We start from the raw sequence: 20,150 nt of genomic DNA, 5'->3' as shown, positions 1-20,150 counted from the left end.
TAGCCTTACATAAAGCAGACCAGTGGCAAGACGCAGTCAATACCTTCACTGCGCGATAACAACGGTCAAGTCACTGATGACAGTGCCACTAAAGCAGAGTTAGTAAACACGGTTTTCAGAAACTCCATCACCAAAGAAGACGAAGTAAATATTCCTGAATTCCAATCAAGAACAACTGTCAAGTTGAGAAACATAGAAGTAGATATCCTCGATGTAACGAAGCAGCTTAAATCACTTAATAAAGGCAAGGCTTCCAGTCCAGATTGTATACCAGTTAGGTTCCTCTCAGAGTATGCCGATAAAATAGCTCCATATTTAGCAATTATATGCAGCCACTCACTCACAGAAAGATCCGTACCTAAAGACTGGGAAATTGCTCAAGTCACACCAATACCCAAAAAGGGAAGTAGGAGTAATCCGCTGAATTACAGGCCCATATCACTAACGTCGATTTGCAGTAGGGTTTTGGAACATATACTGTATTCGAACATTATGAAGTACATCGAAGAAAACGATTTATTGACACATAGTCAGCACAGATTCAGAAAATATCGTTCTTGTGAAACACAACTAGCTCTTTGTACTCATGAAGCAATTAGTGCTGTCGACAGCGGATGTCGAATTGATTCCATATTTTTAGATTTCCAGAAGGCTTTCGACACCGTTCCTCACAAGCGTCTTCTAACCAAACTGCGTGCCTACGGAGTATCGCCTCAGTTGTGCGACTGGATTCGTGATAATAGACGGAAAGTCATTGAGTAAAACAGAAATAATATCCGGCGTTCCCCAAGGAAGTGTTATAGGCCCTCTATTGTTCCTGATCTATATTAACGACATAGGAGACAATCTGAGTAGCCCTGTTAGATTGTTTGCAGATGATGCTGTAATTTACCGTCTTGTAAAGTCATCTGATGACCAAAACGAATTGTAAAATGATTTAGATAAGACATCTGTACGGTGCGAAAAGTGGCAATTGACCCTGAATAAAGAAAATTGTTAAGTTATTCACATGAGTACTAAAAGAAATCAGCTAAATTTGGATTACGCGAAAAGTCACACAAATCTTAAGGCAGTAAATTCAACTAAATGCTTAGGGATTACAATTACGGATAGCCTGAATTGGAACGATCACATAGATAATATTGTGGGTAGAGCAAACCAAAGACTGCGCTTCATTGGCAGAACACTTAGAAGGTGCAACAAAGACTGCTTAAACCGCGCTCGTCCGCCCTATTCTGGAGTATTGCTGTGCGGAGGGGGGGGGGGGATCCGCATAAGGTGGGACTGGCGGATGACATCGAAAAAGTTCGAAGAAGGGCAGCTCGTTTTGCAGTATCACGAAACAGGGGAGATAGTGCCACAGACATGATACGTGAATTGGAGTGGCAACCATTAAAACAAAGGCGTTTTTGGTTGCGACGGGATCTTCTCATCAAATTTCAATCACCAGTTTTCTCCTCCGATTGCGAAAACATTCTGTTGGCGCCCACCTACATAGGGAGAAACCATCATACGGTAAAATATGAGAAATCAGGGCTCGCACAGAAAAATTTTAATTGCTCGTTTTTTCCGCATGCCGTTCGAGAGTGGAACGGTAGAGAACACATACAAGCTTCACCACAAGTGGGTTGTCCGCAAAGGGAGGAAAATCCAGAGGAAAACATGCAGTCTTCATCATAAGCAACAGATATGACCTCGACAGTGACAACAGAAGAATCTCAAATAACCCCTGGCAAACTCTTGGACCATATTTCGCCGATACCTATCCTAGATAAAGTTGCATCTGCAAGGAAGAAGTCCAGAGTTTTAGCTGAGGTTTTGACTTCTCCAGAAAACATCGACAACCTGCGAAAAAGAAAACGACAAAATGAGTCAGTGAAGAGTTGAGCAAATGCTAAAAAGAGGACCAAAGGAGAAACCATAGCCAACGGGAAAACCGTAACGAAAGGAAAAACCGTAACCAAAGAGACTACCAAAGGAATTATCCAAAAGAAGCAGCCTAAGAAACGAAAAACGTCTATCACTGACACCGAATCCGACTCGTCGCTGGATGATGACGATGCAGATGATAAAAGAGTGTTGTGTAGGGTGCGGTGAACTGTACAGTTGCACTAAAAAGGATGTGGATTGGATCAAATGTATTAGCTGCCAACTTTGGGTGCATGAAGACTGTCAAAATATGAATCTATGTGTGACGTATGTGGCAAAAAGCGGGGGAATGAGTTCACCATTTCACCCAAAGGGCATAAAAATAAGTATTTTTTATTTTTATCTTTTGTAGTGCCTTAAAGGGGATGTGGTACAGTTAATGTGTTACTTATGTATTTTGTGAAAGGAGAGTGTTTTTATTTTGTTTAAATAAACAATTTCTTGTCTTGTGATTCTTGAGTTTCTCCCGGCGTATTTGATAATCAAAATATCCACGGGTGTACTGCCGGTCTACGGCGTCCAACGGGCACAATATTTCGGCGATCATACATGTCGCCATCATCAGGTGAACTGACGGACTGAGCTCCTGTGAACGTGCCGGCACGGAGATCCGTACACTATGGCTGCTCAGGGGGAACTGGGTTCGGTCGCGGCGGCGGCCGATTTAAATACCCTCCGCCCGCGGCGCGCTCCCTCCGCCGTCCGCGCCCCGCGCCACGGTCGCGCGGTGGAACAGATTGCGACGGCGTCTGAGATGACGTCGGTGTGATGGCTCTGTCCGCCGTGGTCGTCACAACTATACGTTTGCTCGATTTACTCTCGATTAACCCAATCGCCGGTTCCCAAGGCTTGCTAAGATTATAGCCACAGTCACGGTTTATGAGGTCGTCATTGGTGCGAATTTCGATGGCCTCTCTAACAACGCTGTCCCAGTATCTCGACGTCTGTACCAGAATCCTCATGCGGTCATACTCCATGGCGTGATTTTCCGACAAACAATGTTCAGCGACCGCCGACTTGCTCGGATACATCAGTCGAGTGTGCCTCTGGTGTTCACGGCATCGATCCTCGACGGTACGCATCGACTGACCAATATAGGACTTGCCACATTGACACGGAATCTGGTACACGCCGGCCTTCCTCAAACCGAGGTCATCCTTGGCGCTCCGCGCCAGTGCACGAGTTTTATTCGGAGGACAAAACACAGTTCCGACCCGGTGTTTCTTCAGAATGCGGGCGATTTTCCCCGAGAGTGCGCATGTGTATGGAATAAACGCAGTGCCTACCTCCTCCCTCGTGATTTCATCCATCTCCACAGGTTGTACTGTGGTGGTTGGGCGGAGAGCACGTTGAATCTGCCACTCTGAGTACCCATTTTTTCGAAATACAGTTCTCGGATGTTCCAATTCCTGGGGTAGACTCTCTGCGTGAGAGATAGTGCGCGCCCTATGTACTAGAGTTTTAAGTACCCCAATCCTCTGTGAAGGGTGGTGGCAGCTGTCTGCGTGCAAATACAGATCAGTGTGCGTTGTCTTCTACGAGGCCCAAATCTTACGTTCACCATATCACCCTAATTTACCCTACACAGCTATTCCAGTACCTCCGTAGGTAGTACCGTCGAAATACTGCAACGTCATAAGTATCTTTCATATCACGTGCCATTGCATCAAGAACTTTAGGGCGCGGATTTCCATAATCAGATAGTGTTTCGAGAATGAGCACGTCAACAAATGCAAACAACCCCCATCATCTTTTCCGAACTACTATTTTGCGATGGGTTTACACTCACTAACCAGCGTTAAGTTGCATTACTGGAGTGTAGACAACCCCCACTTATCACGGCAAGTTGACCGTCGACGTCCTGGGTCGGTTAACCTACGGTGTGACATCGTGGGGAATTAACTCATCGGTCCGTTTTGTATCCACGGTACGTTGAATGGACGATGTTGTTGTTGTTGTTGTTGTTGTTGTTGTTGTGGTCTTCAGTTCTGAGACTGGTTTGATGCAGCTCTCCATGCTGCTCTATCCTGTGCAAGTTTCTTCGTCTCCCAGTACCTACTGCAGCCTACATCCTTCTGAATCTGCTTAGTGTATTCATCTTTTGGTCTCCCTCTACGATTTTTACCCATCACTCTGCCCTCCAATACTAAATTGGTGATCCCTTGATGCCTCAGAACATGTCCTACCAACGGATCCCTTCTTCTGGTCAAGTTGTGCCACAAACTTCTCTTCGGCCGGCCGCGGTGGTCTAGTGGTTCTAGGCACGCAGTCTGGAACCGCGGGACTGCTACGGTCGCAGGTTCGAATCCTGCCTCGGGCATGGATGTGTGTGATGTCCTTAGGTTAGTTAGGTTTAAGTAGTTCTAAGTTCTAGGGGTCTGATGACCACAGAAGTTAAGTCCCATAGTGCTCAGAGCCATTTTTAAACTTCTCTTCTCCCCAATCCTATTCAATACTTCCTCATTAGTTATGTGATCTATCCATCTAATCTTCAGCATTCTTCTGTAGCACCACATTTCGAAAGCTTCTATTCTCTTCTTGTCCAAACTATTTATCGTCCATGTTTCACTTCCGTACATGGTTACACTCCATACAAATACTTTCAGAAACGACTTCCTGACACTTAAAATCTATACTCGATGTTAACAAATTTCTCTTCTTCAGAAACGCTTTCCTTGCCACTCCCTGGCCGAGCGGTTCTAGGCGTTTCAGTCTGGAACCGCGCGATCTCTACGGTCGCAGGTTCGAATCCTGCCGCGGGCATGGATGTGTGTTATGTCCTCATGTTAGTTAGGTTTAAGTAGTTCTAACTTCTAGGGGACTGATAACCTCAGATGTTAAGTCCCATAGTGCTCAGAGCCATTTGAACATTGCCATTGCCAGTCTACATTTTATATCCTCTCTACTTCGCCTATCATCAGTTATTTTGCTCCTCAAATAGCAAAACTCCTTTACTACATTAAGTGTCTCATTTCCCAATCTAATTCCCTCAGCATCACCCGACTTAATTCGGCTAGATTCCATTACCCTCGTTTTGTTTTTGTTGATGTTCATCTTATATCCTCCTTTCAAGACACTGTCCATTCCGTTCAACTCCTCTTCCAAGTCCTTTGCTGTCTCTGACAGAATTACAATGTCATCGGCAAACCTCCACGTTTTTATTTCTTCTCCATGGATTTTAATACCTACTCCGAATTTTTCTTTTGTTTCCTTTACTGCTTGCTCAATATACAGATTGAATAACATCAGGGAGAGGCTACAACCCTGTCTCACTCCCTTCCCAACCACTGCTTCCCTTTCATACCCATCAACACGTGTAACTGCCATCTGGTTTCTGCACAAATTGTAAATAGTCTTTCTCTCCCTGTATTTTACCCCTGCCACCTTCAGAATTTGAAAGAGTATTCCAGTCAACATTGTCAAAAGCTTTCTATAAGTATACAAATGCTAGAAATGTAGGTTTGCCTTTCCTTAATTTAGCTTCTAAGATAAGTCGTAGGGTCAGTATTGCCTCACGTGTTCCAACATCTCTGCAGAATCCAAACTGATCTACGCCGAGGTCGGCTTGTACCATTTTTCCATTCGTCTGTAAAGAATTCGCGTTAGTATTTTGCAGCTGTGACTTATTAAACTGTTAGTTCGGTAATTTTCACATCTGTCAACACCTGCTTTCTTTGGGATTGGAATTATTATATTCTTCTTGAAGTTTGAGGGTATTTCACCTGTCTCATACATTTTGCTCACCAGATGGTAGAGTTTTGTCGGGACTGGCTCTCCTAAGGCTGTCAGTAGTTCTAATGGAATGTTATCTACTCCCAGGGCCTTGTTTCGACTCAGGTCTTTCAGTGCTCTATCAAACTCTTCACGCAGTATGATATCTCCCATTTCATCTTCATCTACATCCTCTTACATTTCTATAACAATGCCCTCAAGTACATCGTCCTTGTATAGACCCTCTATATACTCCTTACACCTTTCTGCTTTCCCTTCTTTGCTTAGAACTGGGTTTCCATCTGAGCCTTTGATATTCATACAAGTGGTTCTCTTTTCTCCAAAGGTCTCTTTAATTTTCCTGTAGGCAGTACCTATCTTACCCCTAGTGAGATAAGCCTCTACATCCTTACATTTGTCCTCTAGCCATGCCTGCTTAGGCATTTTGCACTTCCTGTCGATCTCATTTTTGAGACGTTTGTATGCCTTTTTGCCTGCTTCATTTACTGCATTTTTGTATTTTTTTCCTTTCGTCAATTAAATTCAATATTTCTTCTGTTACCTAAGGATTCCTACTAGCCCTCGTCTTTTTACCTACTTGATCCTCTGCTGGCTTCACTACTTCATCCCTCAAAGCTACCCATTCTTTTTCTACTGTATTTCTTTCCCCAAGTCTTGTCAGTTGTTCCCTTATGCTCTCCCTGAAACTCTGAACAATCTCTGGTTTAGTCAGTTTATCCAGGTCCCATCTCCTTAGATTTCCACCTTTTTGCAGTTTCTTCAGTTTTAATCTGCAGTTCATAACCAATAGATTGTGGTCAGAGTCCACATCTGCCCCTGGAAATGTCTTACAATTTAAAACCTGGTTCCTAAATCTCTGTCTTACCATTATATAATCTATCTGAAACCTGTCAGTATCTCCAGGCTTCTTCCATGTATACATGGACGAAGATGCCGTACGTTTTCGGAACAGGAACTACCGGTACTACGGCAGGATGCTGCCCTGGACGTTCGACAACGTATGTAGTTTCAGCATGACGGTTGCCCAGCGTATTACTCAAGTGAAGCAGAGGAGGTATCAGACTACACTGGTCGCTGGATCAGCAGAGGTGGCTATGTTAATTGACCCACTGGGTTGTCTGATTTGATGTTGCCAGATTTCCTTCTGTGGGGATATTTAAAAGATAAAGTGTACCAGCAAGTGCCAACAGGCCGTGAAGACACAGTCGACTGCATCAGAAACGCCTGCGCCGAAATCCCCGCAGATATGCTTCTGTCCTGTGCATGATCATTTGGAAAGCGGATCATTAAGTACATTGAAGTTGACGGTACTGCTTTTGAACTCTTACTATAATTGGAAAAGGCACGAGCCGCGGCCACAGCGGCGCTTCGAGCAGTCCACTCTTCGATGTGTCACAGGAATACAACGATGTGAATGGGGCTTCCAATTAGCAGTTAGGAAACACTGGCCCGTCCTATCCTCACAGCACGGGTTTGCGGTCTCAGATGGCATTGGATATTCAGGGCCATTGAGTAGCACGTCATAAACTACTACTGTGAATCCATTTCTTTTCTGCATCCACACAGATGCTCGGCAAGCCGCCGTACGGTATGTGGCAGAGGGTACCATCTACCATTACTAGTCATTCCCTCCCCTGTTCCACTCGCAAATAGAGTGAGCAACAAACGACTGTTTATATTTCTCCGTATGAGCCCCAATTTCTCGCGGAAGAATCGGGCAGTCCCCATTTGAACAGCAATCTGATAACATGGTTATTTCTAAACCTAAGACCAACTTACGAGTGCAAGTTTGCAATGTTTAAAGTATTTATTGCGGATGTATAAGGCGTGAAGTGCATAGTGACGTTTACTTCGATGACAAAGTATTATTGACTGCTTACGGTCTAATAAACGTACCATAGATTACGAAAATGCCTAAGGATGGTAAGAGAAAGCGTCAGTTTTCGGATGATTGCACAATAGAGTGGTCTTTTGTCAAGAAAGGACGTACGGATCAGGAAGACTGAGATTTGTAGCTGTTTCATCTCAGTAACTACACAACCAATTTCTCTAAGTAATAAAACGCTACGGCATAAAAAGTCATTCTCTCTTCCTCAAATTTCGAAATCAAATTATTTGTTGGTTTAGGGTTCTCATTCTTTAATTTGTTCAAAGTCAACTTGGTTTGTATGCCAAGAAAATTGCCAGTCTTCCTTTCATTCAGACGTCTTTAAGTCCCGATTAATAATTTCTTATTCAAATTATCTAGACTTTATTCTTCTCCATGCTTAATATTTTTTCAGACAGATCCAAGTTTGTCTGCAGAAAGATGCAGTAAATTTCACTTATCGGACTACCAAGGAAGTCTGAAATCATTTTAGGAGGCCTGTCTTCATCGTCAAAAGATTGTTGGAATGGAATCCAAAGCTTAAGAATTCTCTCAGCTGTGGACATTAACGACAGCGATCTTGTTTTTGAGTGAGGTAGAAAAGTCTGATGACTGACGATGTACAAGCAGAACTCTTTCAGATTCTCTGTCCTTAACGTGTACATTGAAAAATAATCAAACATTTTCCTGGCGATTATTAAACATTCAAAAATGGTTCAAATGGCTGTGAGCACTATGGGACTTAAATTCTGAAGTCATCAGTCCCCTAGAACTTAGAACTACTTAAACCTAACTAACCTAAGGACATCACATACATTCATGCCCGAGGCAGGATTCGAACCTGCGACCGTAGCGGTCGCGCGGTTCCAGACTGAAGCGCCTAGAACCGCTCGGCCACTCCGGCCAGCGTATTAAACATTTTCGTGATGATTATTTCAATGTCGACAGTTAAGACTCCAGCAGCGCTTGACACAATATTGTGGAGGATATGGGCAGAGCATCCTATTTATTCTACATTGTTTTCTAGCTCTTTAACACTTTCGCTGCGGCTGACGCTTACAAGCGTCTGCGCCCACTGTCGGATTACCCAGTCTAGTTGCAGCATCAAAGCTAAACTTTTGTTTTGTGTGGTCAGTTACCGAACGTATATTGCCCGTAATGGCGGCTAATGAACCGACACCTGGACCTTCCAGTGTGAAAAGGAGCAGGAAAAGTGTTAAACTTGCAGAGGAACAGTTACTTAGTGTACTAGACGACAGTGATTTTCTGTGTAGTGAAGAAGAGGCATACCACAGAGATTGTCATTTAAAGGTTGCAGAAGAATTGCAGAGTGATGATAGCGTGGAAGCACAGCTTTCGAATCTGTTTCGTGACAGTTCCGAATCTGACGATACGGATCACAACGACTGTGTCAGGAAATCGACGACGAAAAAGAGCCCGACCTGTCACACAGAGATAATCCAGTTGAGTCCTGGCATAAAGAACCACATAATATGCAGTATGACCCATTTACGAAGGAAGAAGTTTTGAAAATTCATCCTGCTGGTAATTCTCCTATGGATTTCTTCAGATTATTGGTAACAGACGAAATGTTGCAACTTTTAGTTGACGAAACGAACGATAACGCAGTCAACATATTGCTGAGCTAAAATACAAAAGAGGGATCTGGGAACTGTAAATGGAAACCTCTAAGTATAGGCGAATTACTAGTTTTCCTGGGTGTTTCGTTACATATGGGTAACGTTAAATATCCGCGATTACAAGAGTACTGGAAGAAAGAATCTCTGTCTGAGAATAGAGGAATAGCGATGAGTATAAGCAGAGACCGGTATTTGATCATGTTACGCTCTCTTCATTTTGCAAAAAAATCCACTTCCAGGAAACCCGAAACCAGACGATCGTTTGTATAAGATACGACCTATATTGGATTATTTTAACACGAGAATGGCTCAAGTGTATTACTTTTTTTTCCTTTATTGAGTTTCGATTCCCCCTAAAGGGGGCGGGCTGGCAGCAGCTAATTACGCCGCTCTTCAGCCTACAGAATTTGTTTTAAAAAGATGAAGATAATAAAAAAATAATAACAGTTGGCGATAAAATCGGTGACTTGTAGGTAAAATGCCAGTAAATTCTGGAGCTTAAAACATAAAACACAGGGTTGATGATGCTAATAAAATACACAGGAAGCAGAAAAATAATAGACAGACAATTAAAAAACACGGCGACAGTCTGGGTTCTGTTCACAAGAGATATAAAATGCACACCCAGTGACAGCATGATTTCTGTTCGCGACACTGTGGAAAGACCCACAACACTGAACACTCACTTAAACACTGCACTAAACAGTTGGCACAAATATGACATACCACACCCGAGAGCAGGTGGGGGGAAACTGGTCAGATGACGGGAAAAGAAGGGGGAGTGTATTACCCAGGAAGAGATTTATCAATAGATGAATCAATGATTCTTTGGAGGGGAAGATTGTCATTTAGACAGCATATAAAAAGCAATCGTAATAAATATGGCATTAAGATATACATGGAATCAAAATTTTTCCTGAATGCAGTCGATTAGTTGCTTGTTTGAATTGTATTTTTTGTCACATTATCAACAAATCACGAACATTTGAATGACGCCTGTAACCCGTACAGGTGTCAGACTGCAAACAGACTTAAAAAAAAAATGGTTCAAATGGCTCTGAGCACTATGGGACTTAAGATCTAAGGTCATGAGTCCCCTAGAACTTAGAACTACTTAAACCTAACTAACCTAAGGACAACACAGCACACCCAGTCATCACGAGGCAGAGAAAATCCCTGACCCCGCCGGGAAACAGACTTTAAAACATGACCACAATACAGTCGAAGCTTATTTGAAGTAATGCATCTAAGGGGTCATCAATAAGTCAGTATAGAACATGATCCTACATATCTTACAAGGTCTCGACGTCAGCCTGTAGCTCGGGTGTGCTTAGGAGCGTCGGCTCCGAGCGGTGCCTGCCGTTCCAGAGTGTCGCCGGGCCGCACTGGAGAATTGCGCGCCTGCACCGATGCCGCAGCGAAAGTGTTAATTTGGTGAAACACATCCCGCAGGTCGCGTCAATGAAGCCCTGCGATGTTGGTGTTCGTGTTGATATTGTCTCCGCAAATAGCGATTAATTTATCGAATGAGATTTGCAGTTGTCTGAAAGTGCCTAGACAAACCTTTGTAATTGTCTGCGATGTTTCGTTATTCAGCCAATCAAACTTCAACAGCTTTCGTTACATCCCGTCAGTTTCAGTAAAGCATCGGACAACTACAGGAATCATCTCTTCGGCCTTGTGGTTCGATGCACCGGTGTCTATGCCTTCGGACATTGAGTGTGGTGCGAGAATATTTTTAGTAATCGCTGTGGCTTTGGTCCTGGCTGTAGGCTGCTTTCAGGAGGCTTTGGAGTCAGGATACGTTTTGGCATTCAGTTTTACGGTACAGTCAAAACAACTGAAGGTTTTACGATTCTTATAAGCTGTAGTTAGTTCTGCAGTAGCAACGAGTACTTCTTTCATGACGAATGTAGAAACAGGCTTTAATGTCTGTTTTACTGCGTGTCTATTTGATTCTGCGTAAAAATGTGATGCTTCACATCTGCCTTACCTCCATTAGTTACTTCGATGAAACAGCTACAAATTTCACCCATCGCTTCCTGATCCGTCGTTCTTTCTTGACAAAGGACAACTCTTTTGTGCAATCATTCGAAAATGACACTTTCTTTTTTCATGTATCCATCCTTAGGCATTTTCGTTTATTAGACGGTAAACAGTCGATAATAACACTAATCATCGAAGCAGACGTCACTACACACTTCGCGCCCTCTACACCCGCAGTAAACACTTCAGCCGTTACCAGCTTGCGCTCGTGCGTGTTACGTTCAGCAAGAAGTCCTATCAGATCGCTATGCAAATGGGAACTGCCCCATTCCTCCGCGGGGCGCTGCTTAAATGTTTCCGGCTCCGTACTACCGGAGAAGTCTCGTATTTTCTAGAATGATGGCGCTAAATGTAAAAGGTGCTTGCGTCGTGGAGGGAAGATACGCAACATGCAGCTCCATCTATGAGCCGATCTTGTAAACATAAATATGTTGACATAAATAAAACTCAGGCTGCATTTACGTGACGCGCCAACATATGGCGTTCCTTCAGTACCGGAGCCAAACTCTTAACGTTTTTTTTTCTTTTTCCTTTTTTTTCTCGGAATAGCGGGACAAGAAGCTCCATAACGGTGGCGGGACCGATACATGGAGACGGACGAATGGCAACCGTATGCCGACAAACCAGTTCCGCGCATTGCTAAGGTATTTCCTCGCACGTTTCAAGGTTGCAGCGAGACTGCTTACTGCAGCTGACCACAGCTGAAGGCATCTGACGGATTGGACGTCTGTGCCCTGAACGACGTTTCAACCTTCACCCACGCTTCTTACCGGATGAGCTACCCGCCCACGCCTTACGACGCAGCTTGAAACACATCTAGACGGACAGTGTTAAATTTAAATGGCGTCAAGTTTTACAACGACGAACGGTGCTCTGAAGAGCTCACGATTTCTTTTAGATGACAATGAACATGCAAGGACTCATTTGTGTGGAAGATATTCGGGCATCGCGGCACACGCAGTAAAGCGAAATTAAAGCATTTGGAGTTTATGTGGAAACTTTTTCCGTTAAAGAAGTTGGTATGCACGTGGCAAATTTAGAAACACACCCGTAGTAAAAGCGTTACGTTCACAGGGCAGCTTCACCTACATAGGAAACGATTCCACGTTTGTTTCAAGACAACTATATATTATCACTATAGCCGATATAATCGTCTAGAGAGAGCGAGCAACTGTACTTATATAGGATAATTCTCATTTATTGTTCGCTCCCACTTATACATTTGTAATTACATTAAATGTTTCCATCGCTCTCCGGACCATCTTCAGATCTAAAACAACGTAATACGATATAAGTAACATCTAAAATTTTGCAATAAGTTGAAAAGGAAAGAACTGTTGATAAATGTAAAATTTACCGAAGTAGTTGTATTTACTCAGTGCCACATGTCAGAGTAATGGGTTTCTTAATTGCGGTCTTTTTATTTTAATACGTATGTGTTGGAAGAAGGGAGAGATGGGGGAAGGGAAAGTGGAGTGAGGCTTCCCAGTCAGCCTCCCCCAATCAGCGATCCAAACATTCAATGTAATTAAAAATGTGTAACTGGGAGCAAAGAATAAGTGAGAAATACCTTAAACGTGGTACTACCATGATTCAGTTTAGAACCTGCTGAAACACATGGGAAAACTAAATACGAACTAATCATAACGTGTAGGCTTTCACAGTCGGCGTCTTCATTAGTTAAAACTACTGGGCTGAGAGGCCGCGGTCGGTCTGTAGAGCTAGAACTACTTCCCGACGTTTCGTTGCCAACTGCAGGCATCTTCCGAGGGGAGTCAAAGACTGGCTGCCAGAAACCCATGTGTGTTTTGAAGAGCCAGCGTTCTGTCAACGCTCTGTCTCACGAAATGGTCCTATGTGTACGAATATGGCTTGTGTGTGGTACTGGCTTGGGGAGTATGACCCCAGGTGGATGATGTTAATGATGAGGGTGATGTTTATACTGATGGAAATGAGTATTTTGTTTTATGATAATGAGATGAAGTTTACCGCCTAAAGTGGCGATGAAGTGTATTGATTGGAGCTCTGAGTTAAAAAAAAAAATGGTTCAAATGGATCTGAGCACTATGGGACTTAACTTCTGTCGTCATCAGTCCCCTAGAACTTAGAACTACTTAAACCTAACTAACCTAGTACATCACACACATCCATGCTCGAGGCAGGATTCGAACCAGCGACCGCAGCGGTCTCGCGGTTCCAGACTGTGGCGCCTAGAACCGCTCGGCCACTCCGGCCGGCTTTCTGAGTCCAGGACGTGTGTTCCTTCCCAGAGTATTGATGAGATGATACGGTGATGAATTAGCTGATAGGCCGTGGAGGTCCCGTTTACATAGAGCGCATAGAGGGCACCACCATTCGTCACGTCGAGCCGGCTGTAAATCTCTCTCTAACGTCATTATTCTCGATCGAAGATTATCGATTGACACATCGTTGGTGCAAATTCGACCGCATATCATGTCTAACTTTAAGCGTTCCACTTTTCTGTTAAAATTATTGTGGTGTTTCTGAATCCTTATAGCGTCTCTATACATACGTGCATAATAATTCGATGTCTGTGCTAGCACACTCGTCTCACTAAATTTTATTTTCGTGATCACCGTCTTTAAAAACATGTTCCGCTACGGCTGATTTGTCGGTATGTCACAGTCGACAGTTCCTTTTGTGTTCGGTTAAATGGGTATTGACACTTCTTTTCGTCGTTCCAATATAAACCTTCCCACAGCTGCACGGAATTTCATACACCCAAGGAGTTGCTAAGCGGTGTCGAGCGACTTCCGCCGATCTTAAACACTCACTAATCTTCTTGGTGGGTCTAAAGATGGTTTCAGCCTGAAACTTGACCAGAACTTTGCCATTACGGTCTGTAATATTGCGGATAAGTGGAAGAAAAAACTTTTCCGTTTGACAGTTGTTATTGCTGATTGTTGTCAGACTCTTTTCTTCTGGGATGCAGTGTGCGATCTAACTCGTTGTCAGCGTATCCATTTTTCTTAAAAGCCATTCGCAAATGATTTAACTCAACTTGCAAATAAACTGGCTCGCAGATACATTACTGGCCATTAAAATCGCTACACCACGAAGATGACGTGCTACAGACGCGAAATTTAACCGACAGGAAGAAGATGCTGTGATATGCAAATCATTACCTTCTCAGAGCATTCACAAAAGGTAGGAGCCGGTGGCGACACCTACAACGTGCTGACACAAGTTTCCAACCGATTTCTCATACACAAACAGCAGCTGACCGGCGTTGCCTGGTGAAACGTTGTTGTGATGCCTCGTGTAAGGAGGAGGAATTTGTACCATCACGTCTCCGACTTTGATAAAGGTCGGATTGTAGCCTATCGCGATTGCGGTTTATCGTATCGCGACATTGCTGCTCGCGTTGGTCGAGATCCAATGACTTGGCAGAATATGGAATCCCAACGGCCTCGTATCACTAGCAGTAGAGATGACAGGCATCTAGTGCGCATGGCTGTAACGGATCGAGCAGCCACGTCTCGATCCCTGATGGGGATGTTTGCAAGACAACAACCATCTGCACCAACAGTTCGACGACGGTCGCAGCAGCACGGACTATCAGGTCGGAGACCGTGGCTGCGGTTACCCTTGACGCTCCATCAGAGACAAGAGCGCCAGCTATGGTGTACTCGACGACGAACCTGGGCACACGAATGGCAAAACGTCATTTTTTCGGATGAATCCAGGTTCTGTTTACAGCATCGTGATGTTCGCATCCGTGTTCGGCGACATCGAGGTCAACGCACATTGGAAGCGTGTATTCGTCATCCCCATACTGGCGTATCACCCGGCGTGATTGTATGGGGTGCCACTGGTTACACGTCTCGGTCACCTCTTGTTCGCATTGACGGCACTTTGAACAGTGGACGTTGCATTTCAGATGTGTTACGACCCGTGGCTCTACCCTTCATTCGATCCCTGCGAAACCCTACATTTCAGCAGGATAATGCCCGACCGCATGTTGCAGGTCCTGTACGGGCCTTTCTGGATACAGAAAATGTTCGGCTGGTGCCCCGGCCAGCACATTCTCCAGATCTCTCACCAACTGAAAACGTCTGGTCAATGGTAATGCCCAGGCGTGTCAAGGCCGTTATTACGGCCAGAGGTGGTTGTTCTGGGTACTGATTTCTCAGGATCTATGCACCCAAATTGCGTGACAATGTAATCACATGTCAGTTCTAGTATAATATATTTGTCCAATGAATACCGGTTTATTATTTGCATTTCTTCTTGTTGTAGTAATTTTAATGGCCAGTAGTGCACTATTACCTCTGGGCACTATTGTTTTAATGACACCTGTCTTCTGCCTAGGACGATCGTTCGAATCCCTATGGGGGTAACGGTCGGTGTGTGTGTATCTTTTCTATGTAGTGTATACCATACACTCCAATCTGCCCATTTAATTACTGCTATATCCAAAAAATTAAGCCCTCCATTACGCTCTTTCTGCATAGTAAATTGTATCTTTGGATTAGTACTATTTAGGTGCAACCAGAAACCATACAATTCCCCTTCCCCATGATTCCATACCACAAAAGTGTCATCCACATACCGATACCACTTCAGAGGGCTTTCACTGGCTGAGTCCAGTAGCTGCGACCAATCTCCAGTATGATAATGAGTTTTACGAACAAAGCGCCCTGAGTCCAGCTGTTGCAAATCTATTGATGGAATATTTCGAACAGCTGGCGCTGCCGTGTGCCAGTATCAGCCCTTTGAAGTGGTTCAGCTTCCCATTTAAACGGAATGTCTCCTCATCACCAAACACTGTGCAAGAAAGCAGTCATCCTGTTTTCTTGGCAAGAACGAAATTACATAACTCTAATGTTTGTCACCTTCACCAAAAGCTTGAATTTTGTAGGGTTTCATGTGTAAACGTCGACGCAACACTGCCAGAAGAACATCGGGGGGCATGTGCTGTCGAGCTGCACGGCAAACGGATTTCTGCGGGCTCCTTGAGAAATATGGTAGATGCGTTCGAAGTCTGTGTCAGACACTCGGGGACGGCCCGGCTATTTGCCTTTACACAAACAACCTGTTTCTCGGAATTGTTCACGCCATCGTCTAATGCTCTGTGCTGTTGTAGGATCCACACCATACCTAGTGCGAAAGTCACGCTTAACAGTTATCACTGATCCACACTGCGCAAAACGTAGAATACAAAAGTTTCTATTGTTCAAAAATGGTTTAAATGGCTCTCAGCACTATGGGACTTAACATCTTAGGTCATCAGTCGCTTGAACTTAGAACTACTTAAACCTAACTAACCTAAGGACATCACACACATCCATGACCGAGGCAGGATTCCAACCTGCGACCATAGCAGTCACTCGGTTCCAGACTGAAGCGCCTAGAACCGCTTGTCCACTGCGGCTGGCCGGTTTCTATTGTCCCGACATCGTTTTTACCAGAACTGAAGTGGTCACACACTGCTGCTACCTAGCGGGGACCGTGTAAAACTCGAGAGTTTACTCTTGATAACTGTACGTTGCTCACGCACATATGTCAAACATTTTTTTCATATATCTGATGATTCTTTTTGATACATCCTGTATTTTCAAATAGTTACTCAAAGTGGCCTACAGCAATGTAAAAACTGGAGCTGTAGTGGGAAAAAAATTTGGTCGGCTTTACCGATAATTAGTTAATCGAATGTACGGGGTGTTCAAAAAGTCTCTCCGCAGTGCCGTGTGATTGTTCGCCTGCCTGGGTTACTTCCCTTCAAGTGGACTCTCCCAACATTCCACTGTTTTGTTTATCTGAGCCAGCGTCAGTAGTGCCTTTGGTGTGTGTCGTTACGTGTTGACGTGAACGTTCAAGTTTAGTTCCTTTGTTCGTTTGTTTCGTTTTTGTTACTGTTAAAAATGCTAACCACTGAAGAACGTGTGTTTTTAGTCGAACAAGTGTTCAAAGCTGGCGGTAAATACACAGTTTCAGTTCGTCAAACACTTAATTCGGTTTTCCCGGAGACAACACTCGCACATCGCGGTACTGTGCCAGATCTGACTAACAAATTTCAAACTACGGGTTCAGTGACAGATGCACCGAGAAGTGGTCGTCATAGTGTTTTGTCTGAGGATAAACTACTCGATATTTCCGATAAAATGTCGATGAGTCCGCACAAGTCATTAAGAAAACTCGCCTAGGAAATCGATGTAAGTGTCGGAACGGCCCACACAGCTGTAAGGAAAAAGTTAGAACTTTTCCCATACAAAGTGACAGTCGTGCGAGAACTGAAAAATACTGATCATGGCAACAGACTGCATTATTGTCAATGGTTCCAAAATTTCGTTCAACAAAATGGAAGGGGTATTCTTAATGAAACGTTTTTCAGTTATGAGGCGTGGTACATGAACTCGGAAAATTCTGGTCTGTGGAATAGTGCCAATCCATTGTGTATTCATGAGGAATCACATCATTCTGTGAAAATAGGAGTTTGGATTGCAATTTATAGACGTCAGATTGTGGGTCCCATATTTTTCAACGAAACAATAAACGCACAACGATACTGCAGTGATATTCTGTAACCATTCATAGCCGGTCGTTGTGGCCGAGCGGTTCTAGGCGCTTCAGTCCGGAACCGCGCGCCTGCTACGGTCGCAGGTGCGAATTCTGCCACAGGCATGGATGTGTGGGATGTCATGAGGTTAATTAGGTTTAAGTAGTTTCTACGCCTAGGGGACTAAATACCTCAGAAGTTAAGTCCGATAGTGCTTAGAGCCATTTGTACCCATTCATAGGAGAACTTGTGTTAAGTGAAATAGTGAACGGTTATTTTCAACAAGATGGTGCAACCGCGCATGCAGCTCGCGTTTCAATGTCACTGCTTGCTGATGTTTTCGGTGATCGCATAATTTCACACGGACTTTGGCCTCCACGATCGCCTGACCTAACAAAAAAAATGGTTCAAATAGCTCTGAGCACTATGGGACTTAACTTCTAAGATCATCAGTCCCCTAGAACGTAGAACTACTTAAACCTAACTAACCTAAGGACATCACACACATCCATGCCCGAGGCAGTATTCGAACCTGCGACCGTAGCGGCCGCGCGGTTCCGGACTGAAGCGCCTAGAACCGCTCGGCCACCCCAGCCGGCGCCTGACCTAACACCATCTAACTTTTTCTTCTGGGGTGCAGCGAAAGCAACTGTCTATAAAAACTGTCCAAAATCCATCGACGAATTGAAAACTGCAATATCCACTTTCACTGCTCCTGTTACAGAAGAGATGTTACAGCGTGTGTTTGGAAACATGATTAGACGAATGGAATAGTGTATTCAACAGCAGGGGGGACACTTTCAACATTTAATTTGAACATTTTTGAGTAAAAATGAATATTCAATAAATCAATAACTTGTATTTCACTCAGTTTCATTTCAGTATACAGGGTGTTACAAAAAGGTACGGCCAAACTTTCAGGAAACATTCCTCACACACAAAGAAAGAAAATGTGTTATGTGGACATGTGTCCGGAATCGCTTACTTTCCATGTTAGAGCTCATTTTATTACTTCTCTTCAAATCACATTAATCATGGAATGGAAACACACAGCAACAGAACGTACCAGCGTGACTTCAAACACTTTGTTACAGGAAATGTTCAAAATGTCCTCCGTTAGCGAGGTTACATGCATCCACCCTCCGTCGCACGGAATCCCTTATGCGCTGATGCAGCCCTGGAGAATGGCGTATTGTATTACAGCCGTCCACAATACGAGTACGAAGAGTCTCTACAGCTTTCAAATGCCCCCATAAATGAAAGTCAAGATGGTTGAGGTCAGGGGAGCGTGGAGGCCATGGAATTGGTCCGCCTCTTACCAGTCCATCGGTCACCGAATCTGTTGTTGAGAAGTGTACGAACACTTCGACTGAAATGTGCAGGAGCTCCATCGTGCATGAACCACATGTTGTGTCGTACTTGTAAAGGCACATGTTCTAGCAGCACAGGTAGAGTATCCCGTATGAAATCATGGCGGTGAATCGAGGAAGTACAGTACAAACTGACGAAACTAAAATGAGCTCTAACATGGAAATTAAGCGTTTGCGGACACATGTCCACATAACATCTTTTCTTTATTTGTGTGTGAGGAATGTTTTCTGAAAGTTTGGCCGTACCTTTTTGTAACACCCTGTATATTCACCGCGGCATACGGCACGCGTGGCCATCATACGGCACTGCGGAGAGACTTTTTGAACACCCCGTATCCATAAAACGGGATCTGCATCTTTTCCAAATAACATTAAACAAGTCCGCGACACGGCGATTACACACTTCGTAATTTCAAAGGAATCCCACAAAGGAATCACTCAACTTTGGCTTGGAATGTACCGGTTACACACAATCGATAGTAACATTTGCAATGCAATGTAAGAAAACACACCGTGAAACCGTTTACTAGTATTCAGACATGAGAAGTGTTTTTACTCTATCGAGTCTTAAAACATCCAGAGATGATAGTTATATGTGAAACAGTTTCGTGCTCCAGACAGTGAATTACCTGCTCTGTACTCACAGCACAGCGCTCCCCGCCACGCCTCGCCAGCGACTGCCTGGCTGCCCAGCACAGCGCGAGAGCGCCGCAGCTCTGTCGTCACGTGACCCACGCTCTCGGGACGCTGGTGGAAATGGCGAGGTGCGGCCTTGGCGTTGTATAACGCCCTTCCGAGAAACCAGCCGACTCGACTCTTCCTTCTGCGAAACAGTGCCGTCGTTGAAACTTCCTGGCAGATTAAAACTGTGTGCCCGAGACTCGAACTCGGGACCTTTGCCTTACGCGGGCAAGTGCTCTAGCGACTCAGGCGTGCTTGGGTAGCTCAGTCGGAAGAGCACTTGCCGCGAAAGGCAAAGGTCCCGAGTTCGAGTCTCGGTCTGGCACACAGTTTTAACCTGCTAGCAAGTTTCATATAGCGCACAC

General features: G+C 44.3%; 1 protein-coding gene across 1 annotated transcript in view; it reads right to left on the bottom strand.

The window, feature by feature from the left end:
• LOC124587768 (serine/threonine-protein phosphatase 6 regulatory ankyrin repeat subunit A-like) overlaps nucleotides 1–19,770 on the bottom strand; it is a 43,394-nt gene extending 23,624 nt beyond the window's left edge. The window contains exon 1 of the mRNA XM_047131450.1: nucleotides 19,734–19,770. The gene's annotated coding sequence lies outside the window, so the exon portion shown is untranslated. The remainder of the gene's footprint in view (nucleotides 1–19,733) is intronic.
• Between the last annotated feature and the right edge of the window lie 380 nt (nucleotides 19,771–20,150).

This window comes from Schistocerca americana, unplaced genomic scaffold, assembly GCF_021461395.2.
Source record: "Schistocerca americana isolate TAMUIC-IGC-003095 unplaced genomic scaffold, iqSchAmer2.1 HiC_scaffold_62, whole genome shotgun sequence".
NCBI lineage: Eukaryota > Metazoa > Arthropoda > Insecta > Orthoptera > Acrididae > Schistocerca > Schistocerca americana.
Note: the sequence above shows the minus strand (reverse complement) of the source record. Positions and strands in the feature narration are given on the sequence as shown.